Source organism: Jaculus jaculus, chromosome 3 (genome assembly GCF_020740685.1).
Source record: "Jaculus jaculus isolate mJacJac1 chromosome 3, mJacJac1.mat.Y.cur, whole genome shotgun sequence".
NCBI lineage: Eukaryota > Metazoa > Chordata > Mammalia > Rodentia > Dipodidae > Jaculus > Jaculus jaculus.
Window position 1 is genome coordinate 168,641,964 of NC_059104.1, and position 12,167 is coordinate 168,654,130.

The following is a 12,167-nucleotide window of genomic DNA, read 5'->3' on the forward strand; positions in this document are numbered from 1 at the left end:
TCACTACTAGCTCAGACTAACCTGGAACTGACTCGAATCCAGGCTGGTCTTGAACTTATATACTGTGATCCTCCAATCTCAGCCTCAGGTGTGCTGGGATTGAGGGCATGTGCCACCATACCCAGCCACAAATAAGGTTGGCACAGTCTAGCTTTCACTCAGACTTTTTTTTTTTGGCTATTACATTCTTTTTATTTATTTATTTTTCTTTTTTCTCAATTTTTATTAATATTTTCCATGATTATAAAAAATATCCCATGGTAATACCCTTCCTCCCCCTCCCACTTTCCCTTTGAAACTCTACTCTCCATCATATCCCCTCCCCATTTCAATCAGTCTCTCTTTTATTTTGATGCCATGATCTTTTCCTCCTCTTATGCTGGTCTTGTGTAGGTAGTGTCAGGCACTATGAGGTCATGGATATCCAGGCCATTTTATGTCTGGAGGGAGCACATTGTGAGGAGTCCTACCCTTCTTTTGGCTCTTACGTTCTTTCCGCCACCTCTTCCATAATGGACCCTGAGCCTTGGAAGGTGTGATAGATATTGTAGTGCTGAGCACTCCAGTCACTTCTTTCTAGCAACATGATGCCTTCTGAGTCATCCCAAAGTCACTGCCATCTGAAAAAAGATTCTGTACCCAAAGTGAGAGTAGTGTTAATATAAGGGTATAAATATTAAGAGAAGTGCTTACTGGGCAGTTTGATAAGCATTTTTCCAGACATCAGCAGATGTTACATCCCTAGGGCTCATGACTACCCCTGTTTTAAGTTTTCAGTATCAGGGATGTGTTTACCCCTCCCCACCTTAGAGCAGGCCTCCAGTCCAATTAGAGGGCAGTTGGTTTCCACCATGACAGACCTGCCACTATTGCACCCGTTGGCTCATTTGGCCTGGTTGGCCAATTATAAGGCTTGCAGTGTCCTGTTGAGTATCTTCACTGGTGGTATCTCTTTCTCCCATTGAACTGCATGTAGAATGGCTTCTTCCAGCTTTCTGTCAGCTCAGACTCTAAGTATAAGGTTATGATACACACCTAGGGCCATCCATCTGACACTTTTAACATTCTGTTAAAATCAGGCTGGAAGATTTTGCCAGTTTTGCCACACATTACCATTTCTTTAGCCTTCAATAATAATTTCCTCATCATTCTTCTAAACTTTACTGCTTGCCATTTTTCTGTCTCCTCCCATCCCTAATTCCAAAGTCAGTGACATGAATTTTAGGGTTCTGTTAAAAAATAACATCTCAGGGCTGAGGAGATGCTCAGTGATTAAAGGTACTTGCTTGCAAAGCCTGCCAGCCTGCATTTGATTCCCCAGTGCCCATGTAAAGCCAGACACACACAATGGTACATGCATCTGGAGTTCATCTGCAGTTAGTAGCAAGAGGCCCCGGCATACACAAAAGTAAATAAAAAGATATATTTAAGGGCTAGAGAAATTGCTTAGTGGTTAGAGAGCTTGCCTGTGAAGCCTAAAGACCTAAGTTCAGTTCCCTAGGACCCACATAAGCCAAATGCACAAGGTGACTCCTGCATCTGGAGTTTGTTTGCAGTGGCTGGAGGCCCTGGCATACCCATCATACCCATTTTCTCTCACTCTCTTTATCTCTCTCTCTCTCTCTCTCTCTCTCTCTCTCTCTCTCTCTCCATATATATATATATATATATATATATATATATATATATATATATATATATATATAGGCCAGGTGGGTCTGGACCTGGTTGACTTAACTACCAGAGGTCAGTTTGGCAGTTCAGCTTCACTTTAGGATACCTTCACCTGGGTTGGCTGAGCCCTGGTCCATGTGGTCTCTATTGTAGCAGGCTAGCGTAGGCATGTTCACAGGGGCGCCTATGCAGGGGGGCAAAGAGAACTCAAGTAGACAGAGCCTCCAGAGGCCTGTGCTCAGAATGGTCACACTGCACTTTCTGCTGCCAAGGGTTGGCCAAAGAAAGTCATACACCCCTCCTAGATCCAAGGGGAGGGCATGAGAGCTCCCCTGCCTTCACATCTCTGTCAGAACATAGTATGGTCACAGCCCCACCCTCTTTTTATTTATTTTTTTGTTTATTTTTATTTATTTATTTGAAAGCTATGGACAGAGAGAGAGAGAGAGAGAGAGAGAGAGAGAGAGGGAAGTGTGCCAGGGCCTCCGGCCACTGCAAACGAACTCCAGACGCGTGCGCCCCCTTGTGCATCTGGCTAACGTGGGTCCTGGGGAATCAAGCCTCGAACCGGGGTCCTTAGGCTTCACAGGCAAGCGCTTAACTGCTAAGCCATCTCTACAGTCCAGCCCCACACTCTTAATGGAATAGATAGGTTATTCAGTAAAGGGACTGGATTTGGGGAGGAATGAAGAGCGCAGCTATTCACAGTCTATCAAACCTCCTCTGCAGCCACCCTTACTATGAGGTTGGCATATATTTTGCCCTTTCATGTTTTTAAATTTATGTGGCACCTCCACATATCAAAGGATATAGTATTTCCCTGGAAGCTTTATGGGTTTATTTTTACTTTTGCGTTTTCTGTGTGTGGAGACACTGATTGGCTTCCTTAGTCACTCTCCACTTCGTCTTTTGAACAGAATCTCTCAGGGATGGAGAGGTGGCTTAGCAGTTAAGGCGCTTGCCTGTGAAGCCTAAGGACCCAGGTTTGATTCCACAGTACCCACGTAAGCCAGGTGCACAGGTGGTGCATGCATTTGGAGTTTGTTTGCAATGGCTAGAGGCCATGGTGCACTCATTCTGTCTTTCTCTTTGCCAAATAAGTAAATTAATTAAAGAATTTAAAAAAAAAAAAAAGAAGGAGCTAGGCATGGTGGTGCACGCCTTTAATCCCAGCACTCGGGAGGCAGAGGTAGGAGGATCACCATGAGTTTGAGGCCACCCTGAGACTACATAGTAAATTCCAGGTCAGCCTGGGCTGGAGTGAGACCCTACCCTGAAAATAAAAAAGATTCAATGAATGTGGAGCTCACCATTTCAGGTAGATTATCTAGCCGTGAGCTCCAGGGGATTTCCTTTTCCCGCCTTCCCAGGGCTGGGACTACAGACGGCCACTGTACCTTGCAGCTTCTTGCAGCTTCGATGTGGGTGCTGGGCTCTGTTGCAGCCAGGTCTGCATTACTGGGAGAAATCACCCAACCAAGAGCAGCTTGTGTAAAAAAGAGGTTTATTTTGGCTTACAGGCTTGAGGGGAAGCTCCACGATGGCAGGGGAAAACGATGGCATGAGCAGAGGGTGGACATCACCCCCGGCCAACATTAGGTGGAGAACAGGAACAGGAGAGTGTGCCAGACACTGGCAAGAGGAAACTGGCTATAATACCCTAAGCCCGCCCCCAACAATACACTCCCTCCAGGAGGTGTTAATTCCCAAATCACCATCAGCTGGGAACCTAGCATTCACAACACCTAAGTTTATGGCGGACACCTGAATCAAACCACCATATTCCACACCTGGACCCCATAAACTGGTATCCAGGCATGATATAAAATGCAATGCATTAAATCCAACTTTAAAAGTCCCCATAGTTTTTATCAATTCCACTGATGTTCATACATCCCCATAGTCCAAGGTCTTTTAACTGAGCCATAATACCAAAAGAATCCAAAAAAAAACCATAATGGCACAGAACAAACATTCACACTGCAAAAGATGGCATTGGCATAGCAATGAAATATTCAACCAATACAAGATTTAAAACAACCAGGGCAAACATCAAACTCTATAGCTTCAAGTCCAACAACTCTAGCCAGTGATAAATCTCCCAGTCCGATAATTCTAACCAGCAACAAGTCTCTGACATTTCAATTCCATCCCTCCAGCTAGGCCACTCACAGTACTGGGAAACTTCATCGGGGCCGGCAGCTTTCCTGAGCAGTCATCTCGTGGTCCCGGCATCACCACAGGGTCTCCACTGCAATCCACAGTTTGTACTCATGGCCCCATGGGGTCTCCATGTAGGCATCCAGCAAACCCGCTTCACACTGCCCATGGCCATTTCCAAAAGACAAGGAGAGTGTGCCAAACACTGGCATGGGGAAACTGGCTGTAACACCTATAAGCCCGCCTCCAACAATACACTCCCTCCAGGAGGTGTTAATTCCCAAATCTCCATCAGCTGGGAACCTAGCGTTCAGAACACCTAAGTTTATGGGGGACACCTGAGTCAAACCACCGCAGGATCCAAATTCAGGCCCTCATGCTTGCATAGCAAGTGCTTCACTGACTGAACTGCCTCCCTAGTCCCTTGGATTATGATTTCAATTGAACTATCTCATGCTTATGAAAGTATTTGTGAGGCCGGGCATGGTGGCACACACCTTCAATCCCAGCACTTGGGAGGCAGAGGTAGGAGGATTGCTATTGGTTAAAGGCCACCCTGAGACTACATTGTGAAATCCTGGTCAGCCTGAGCTAGAGTGAGACCCTACCTCATAAAACAAACAAAACAAAACAAAACAAAACAAAAAAGTATTTGTGTAGCTCGGCATAGTGGCTCATGCTTGTAATCCCAGCATTTAGGAGGCTAAGGCAGGAGGATTGCCAGGAGTTCAAAGTTACTCTAAAATACAAAGTGAGTTCCAGGCCAGCCTGGGCTATAGAGTGAGCTCTTGTCTCATAGAAAGGTGCTGGAGGTCTGGAGAGATGGCTTAGTGATTAAGGCACATGCCTGCAAAGCCAGAGGACCCAGGTTCAATTCCCTAGGACCCACATAAGCCAGATGCACAAGGGGCACATGAATCTGGAGTTCGTTTGCAGTGGTTGGAGGCCTTGGCGTGCCCATCCTCTCTGTTTCCCACACACACACACACTCTCTCCCTCACTATATACAAATACATAAATAAAAATATTTTTAACAAAAAAGGGCTGGAGAGATAGCTCAGCAGTTAAGGTACTTGCCTGCAAAGCCTAATGATCCAAGATCAATTCCCCAGCACCCAGGTAAAGCCAGATGCACAAGGTGGCACATGCATCTGGAATTTGTCTACAGCAGCAGGAGGCCCTGGTACGCCCATTCTCTTTGTCTCTCTCTGTGTCTCTGTCTCTCTTTCTCCCCCACCCAGTGTGGTGGTGCACGCCTTTAATCCCAGCACTCCAGAGACAGAAGTAGGACGATCACTTTCACTTTGAGTTTGAGGCCAGACTGCATAATGAATTCCAGGTCAGCCTAGGCTAGAGTGAGACCCTGCCTCAAAAAGAAAAAAAAAAAAAGGGCTGGAGAGATGGCTTAGCGGTTAAGCGCTTGCCTGTGAAGCCTAAGGACCCCAGTTCGAGGCTCAGTTCCCCAGGTCCCACGTTAGCCAGATGCACAAGGGGGCGCACACGTCTGCAGTTCGTTTGCAGTGGCTGGAAGTCCTGGCGCGCCCATTCTCTTTCTCTCCCTCTATTTGTCTTTCTCTCTATGTCTGTCGCTCTCAAATAAATAAATAAAAAATGAACAAAAAAAATTTAAAAATAAATAAATAAATAAATAAAAAGATGTAAGTAGAAATGTATGATACAATGAAGAAAAACCCTTTGTACCCACCACTCAGAGAAAGAAATGCAATATTGCCAATAAGTTTAAATTTGTAAATTTCTTGCATGCCCCTCCTGACCTAACACTGGTTTTCTTTTTGTTGTTAAACACATTTATTCATTTACCATTATGCAGACACCCATGTGCACATGTGTGTGTGCCTGCTCATATGGAGGAGTGGGGCCATGCTTGTAGAAGTCAGAGATTGGAGCTGGGAAGATAGCTCAGTGGTTAAATGCACTTGCTTGCAAAGCCTGCTGGCTCTTGTTCAATTCCCAAGCCATGTAAACTGGACACAAAAAGTGACACAAGTGTCTGGTATTAATTTGCAGTGGTAAGAGGCCCTAGTGTGCCCATACAACACATGTGCAAATAAATAAATAAAAATTAAAACAAGAAGTCAGAGACTGGTTCTCACTCTACCATTCTGAGGCAGGGACTCTCCTTCACTGTTCTCCCGGAAGTTATTTTTACTTTTGCGTTTTCTGTGTGTGGAGACATTGAGTGTCTCCTTCCTCCTTCTCCCTGCAGTTGCACTGGGATTAAAGAAGCCTGCCAAAAGCCAGGCACACACCTTTAATCCCAGCACTTGGGAGGCAGAGGTAGGAGGATCACCGTGAGTTCGAGGCCACCCTGAGACTCCATAGTGAATTCCAGGTCAGCCTGGGCTAGAGTGAGACCCTACCTCAAAAAAAAAAAAAAAAAAAAAAAAAAAAAAAAAACAACAACAAAAAAGCCTGCCTCAGCTTCTGGCTTTTTTTTTTCTTCCAAATTTTTATTAACAACTTCCATGATTATAAAAAACACCATATGGTAATACCTCCCTCCCCCTACTTTTCCCTTTGAAACTCCACTCTCCATCATACCCCCTCCCCATCTCAATCAGTCTCTCTTTTAGTTTTGATGTCATCATCTTTTCCTCCTCTTATGGTCTTGTGCAGGTAGTGTCAGGCGCTGTGACACTGGTTTTCTAACAAGCCTCCAGTCAGACCACACACTGTGTAGCCAACGTGATCTTTACAAACCCAAGTCCACCGCACCAGTCTTCAGCTTAGAGCTGCTCACTCACTCTGGCTGACCTTAGCATAAAACTTGAATTCATTAGTAGAAGAGACCCCTCACCGGCCCGTCGGGCTGTCATTATGCTATCTCCCTGCATGTGCTGGGATGCTTTTTCTGAACACATCTCTGAGTTTGGGCCCAAGACAGCATCTTCTAGCGGTCTCTGCACTCCCTCCTTTATAGCATGTAACACCTTTTTTTTTTTTTTTTTTTTTTTTTTTGAGGCAAGCTCAACAGGCTCTCCTCCTTTTTTATGAGAGAGAAAAAGAGAGAATTGGCACCTCAGAGCCTCCAGCCACTGTACACGAACTCCAGATGCATGCGCCACCTTGTGCGCATGGGCCATCTTGCGTGCTTGCATCACCTTGTGGGTGTGGCTTACATGGGATCTGGAGAGTTGGACATGGGTCCTTAGGCTTTGCAGGCAAGTGCCTTAACCATTAAGCCATCTCTCCAGCCCACACCTTATACTCTTATACATTTTTTGTTTGTTTTTTGAAGTAGGATTTCATTCTAGCCCAGAATGACCTGGAACTCACTATATCGTCTCAGGGTGGCCTCAAATTCACAGTGATCCTCCTACCTCTGCCTCCCAAGTGCTGGGATTTAAAGCGAGCGCCACCACATTTGGCTCAACTTTTTTTTTTTTTTTTTTCGAGGTAGGGTGTCACTGTAGCCCAGGCTGACCTGGAATTCACTATGGAGTCTCAGGGAGGCCTCGAATTCACAGCAATCCTTCTACCTCTGCCTCCTGAGTGCTGGGATTAAAGGCGTGTGCCACCACGCCGGGCGCCAGCTCAACTTTTAAGGTAACTATTCCACACACATTAAAGGATTTATGCAGTCAGGTGTGGTAACTCATGTCTATAATCCCAGCTTTCAGGAGGCTGAAGCAGGAGGATTGCCACAAGTTTAAGGCCATCCTGGGATACAGAGTGAGATCCTATCTCCAAAAGAGAGAGCAAGAGAGAGAGGAGAAAAAGGAGAAAGAGAGGGAAATGGAAGGGAAGGGTAAGAGGTGAGAAAGGGAAGGGAAAAGACGTGTGTGGCACTTGGCTTGTCTGTTTCCAGTTCTTGATCCTCAGGACTCGGGGAAGAGAATCCACTCGATTCCTTGGTAGCCAAGAGTGGCAACTGGCATCACGGATGTTAGTCATGGTTCAATGAATGAATGAATGAATGAACAAAGTGAAGTCCCATGGTTTCTATTCTAGGTTTAGAAGAGATATATACAACCATCCCTCAGTAACCATAGAGATCCCCATAGGTATTAAAACATGATCAATATGCAAGTCCCTTACAAAATGGCCCTGTGTTTGCATACAGTCTACATGCATTCTCCTATATACTTTAAACTACCCCCAGATTGCTCATGTTAACACCTTGTACAATGTAAATGGTGCTATAATGTATTGTTTGGGGGATAATGTCAAGACATGTCTGTACATGTTTAATACATCATAGTTTTTCTACCATATTTCTAAATACTCTGTTAAGGATATGGAGGACTGATTGTATAATAATTAATTAATAATTAGTAATTTAAATAAATCCTTTTGCTAAAACACCAGCAAATGTGTAACGATGGTGAATGTGAGCTGGCTTCTGAGTCCCACCAGGGGGCACTACAAGAATGCTTCAGATTCTCCTAAAAATTTATGTTTTTAGACAGACCCTATTTGAATGTAAGTAGATTTGAGTGATGTTTGTGGCTATTTTAATAATCTTCCTACTCAGTTGTTGGGGAGAACTGCACCTGAGCCACCTGCAAGGCCAAAGGACCAAGAAACCTTGAGGATAGCGTCCACTTCACTCCTATAGCAGTTATTCAACGTGGAATCATTGCAAGAGCTTTCAAAATGTGATTTCATTTACCTCCCTGTCAGCCTTTAGGAGCCAGGATAGGGATTATTCTGTCCTTTCTTAAAAAAAAAAAATGGGGCTGGAGAGATGGCTTAGCGGTTAAGCGCTTGCCTGTGAAGCCTAAGGACCCGGGTTCGAGGCTCGATTCCCCAGGACCCACGTTAGCCAGATGCACAAGGGGGCGCACGCGTCTGGAGTTTGTTTGCAGTGGATGGAGGCCCTGGCGCGCCCATTCTCTCTCTCTCTATCTCTATCTGCCTCTTTCTCTCTCTGTCACTTTCAAATAAATAAATAAATAAATAAAAATTTAAAAAATATTTAATTATTTGTAAGCAGAAAGAGACACACAGAAAGAGAGAGAAACAGAGACAGAGAATGGGCCTAGCCACTGCAAATGAGCTCCAGATCCATGTGTCACTTTGTGCATCTGGCTTTAGGTGGGTGCTGGAAAATGGAACCCTGGTCATTAGGCTTTGCAGGTCAGTGCCTTTAACTATTGAGCCACCTCTACATCCCCTGTCCTTTTTCCTTTTTTAAAGAAATGTTTCATATATATATATATATATATATATATATATATATATATATATGGAGAGAGAGAGAGTTTATTTTTATTTATTTATTTGAGAGTGACAGACACAGAGAAAGAAAGAGGCAGATAGAGAGGTAGAATGGGTGCGCCAGGGCTTCCAGCCTCTGCAAACAAACTCCAGACGCGTGCGCCCCCTTGTGCATCTGGCTAACGTGGGACCTGGGGAATCGAGCCTCGAACTGGGGTCCTTAGGCTTCACAGGCAAGCACTTAACCACTAAGCCATCTCTCCAGCCCACCCTTGTCCTTTCTTAATACACAAGAGAAGAGAGAAGTGAGTTGAAGTGAGTCTGCAAGCAACTCTCTTTGGATATGGAAGGGAGGTTGACCCAGGAACTGTTAAGAACATAAATGGTTCAATGGAAAGAGTTTATGTAGCTAAGAGTCAAGAGACCCTGTGCTCACTTTCAGGCTTTACTGACTGGCAGCTGAGTTTATCCTTCCAGTGAATTATAAGTGCCACTAATGCAAAATGCAGGACAATGTATGTCATAGGCTCATGGTAAGAAGAAAAGTAGGTGAGTGTTGTCAAAGATGTGGCAGAGGACTGGCACGCAGAAGACTCTCGATGAAGCAGTTGCTCCATGAGGTTGTTTTGAACACCTTTTCTACCTTATTTTATTCTTTTAAATTAGTAGCTCTTATTGCCAGGCATTCTGTTAGGTACGGTCTTGCCTGCTTAAAGCCTTATGAGCTAGTGGGGCAGTGACTTACCACACAGATAATTATAATAAGTCCTCTTAATGGAAAATATAGGATGTGTTTTGGATAATATGAGGACTTGAACATAGCTAGCGAATAAAATGTTCCTTTGGGATGACTCAAAGGATGGATGGGAGGTGAGTGGGAATTTCGCATGAGTCAGGGAAGAACTTGGCAGAAAGGAGAGGCGACCACACCAAAGGCCAGCGTGGCTGGAGTGCAGCGAGGGGCTGGGGAAGTGATGGCGACATGTCTGCAAAGGCCATAAATGCTTGTCACTGTTTTGAAACAGGGATGGTGTGCTCTCGCCTCACCGCCCCCCAGCCCCCCACTCTCTGTGCCTCCTTCTCCTTCTCAAATAAATAAATTAATTAAATTAAAAACAATTTTTTTTTTTGGTTTTTCAAGGTAGGGTCTCACTCTGGCCCAGACTGACCTGGAATTCACTATGGAATCTCAGGGTGGCCTTGAACTCATGGCAATCCTCCTACCTCTGCCTCCCGAGTGCTGGGATTAAAGGTGTGCGCCACCACGTCTAGCTCTGTTTTTTATTCTGTTAAGTAGAAATTTGTATGAGTACATCATGTGTTAATACCATCATTTCCCTTCTCACTGCCTCTATTCCAGCAATCAGAAACAAACAAACAAAAAAAGTTGATGACCTGATGGGAAAATCACCAAGTTGCAGCTTGTTCATACATTAAAGTCTCCAGTAAAAATTTTGGATTTTTTTTTCTTTCTTTCTTTCTTTCTTTTTTTTTTTTTTTTTGTCTTTTTTCAAGGTAGGGTCTCACTCTGGTCCAGGCTGACCTGGAATTAACTCTGTAGTCTCAGGGTGGCCTTGAACTCATGGCGATCCTCCTACCTCTGCCTCCTGAGTGCTGGGATTAAAGGCGTGCGCCACCACGCCCGGCTCCAGTAAAAATTTAAAAAATTAAAAAAAAAAAACCAAACAACAGAAAAAAGGGGGGAGGGGTGAGAAGAAGAAAATAGGAATAAATTTAATCACATTGTATACAGAAAACTTGGGAGCAAAAGCCAGTCATAATAAGCATAGTTAGCATCCAGAACTTGGTTTTTGAATTCAATTGATAGGATTCTAACTATTTCTACCTGAAAACATTGGTATGCATTAAGTACTTTCTGCCAGGATGACCCATTCCTCCCTTGCCTGCCATCTTCCAGACATGTCCTTTTACTCCGACTTCAAGCTCTGTGAAGCCCCCCCCCATCTATGTCCACAAGGTGGGCTCTCTCCCAAGAACTGCTCAGTGCACAATTTTGCAGTTACGCTGATAAACATGCTTTTGGGGTTGTTAACCTTTCCATCTCTCCCCTAGTGAGTGTGTATGGTTAGATGTTTTTGCATCCCTAGCCCAGTAACATGGACATTAAGAAATAGTTGGTGATGCTGGAAAGAGCTATGCAGACTGCTGGAGGAGAAAAAGCATCGATAGTCTCAACCAGCAGTGTACCCTACAAGCTACACAATTGGCCAGCCAGGCAAGCTGTGCCCTTTAGTGCAATGGTGGCGTGTCTGTCATGGGGGTAACCAACTGCTCTCTGATTGGATTTGAGGCCCACTTCATGGGAGGGAATTTGTGCCTGGTACTCAAAACTTAGTCAAAAGCCTATGGATGGCACACGGGAGGCAGAGGTAGGAGGATCACCATGAGTTCAAGGCCACCCTGAGACTACATAGTGAATTCCAGGTGAGCCTGAACTACAGTGAGACCCTACCTCAAAAAAAAAAGTCTATGCATGGGAAGGTCATAAGCCCTAGGGGAGAAGCTATTATTGTTTGAATAAATTGATATATTATGCCCACCACATATTAAATGCTGCCTGTACTTTCAGTTAGAGAAGCGTTTCTTTTCAGATAAGCAATGACCACTGGGGACACTCAAAACTCATCAAAGTGCTGAGAAGTGACAGCACCAAGTGAGACATCTCTGTCACAGCCTCCAAGGCTCAGGGACCGTTGCTGAAGAGGTGAATGAAAGCATGTAAGCATCAAATGATGGGGAAGAGTTCTTGGGAATTCTGTCTTCCAGACACCAAGTGGCAGTTGCATATTTGACCTCACAGTGGATATTGCTACCTGCCCAAGACCTGCATGATATGAAGGGGGGAAAATTATTTTTTTGTATCAAAATAGAAGAGGGACTAGTTGGAAAGAAGGAGTTCAAGGGTTGGAGAGATGGCTCAGTGGTTAAGTCCTTGCTTGCAAAGCCTAACGACCCAGGTTCGATTGCCCAGTATCCACATAAAGCCAAATTCACAGAGTGGTGCATGTGTCTGGAATTCAATTGCAGTGGCTAGGAGCCCTGATGTACCCATTCTCTGTGTATGTGTCTGTCCCTGCTTGCAAATAAATACATATATATACATATATATATATACAGTAAGAGAGCAGGGC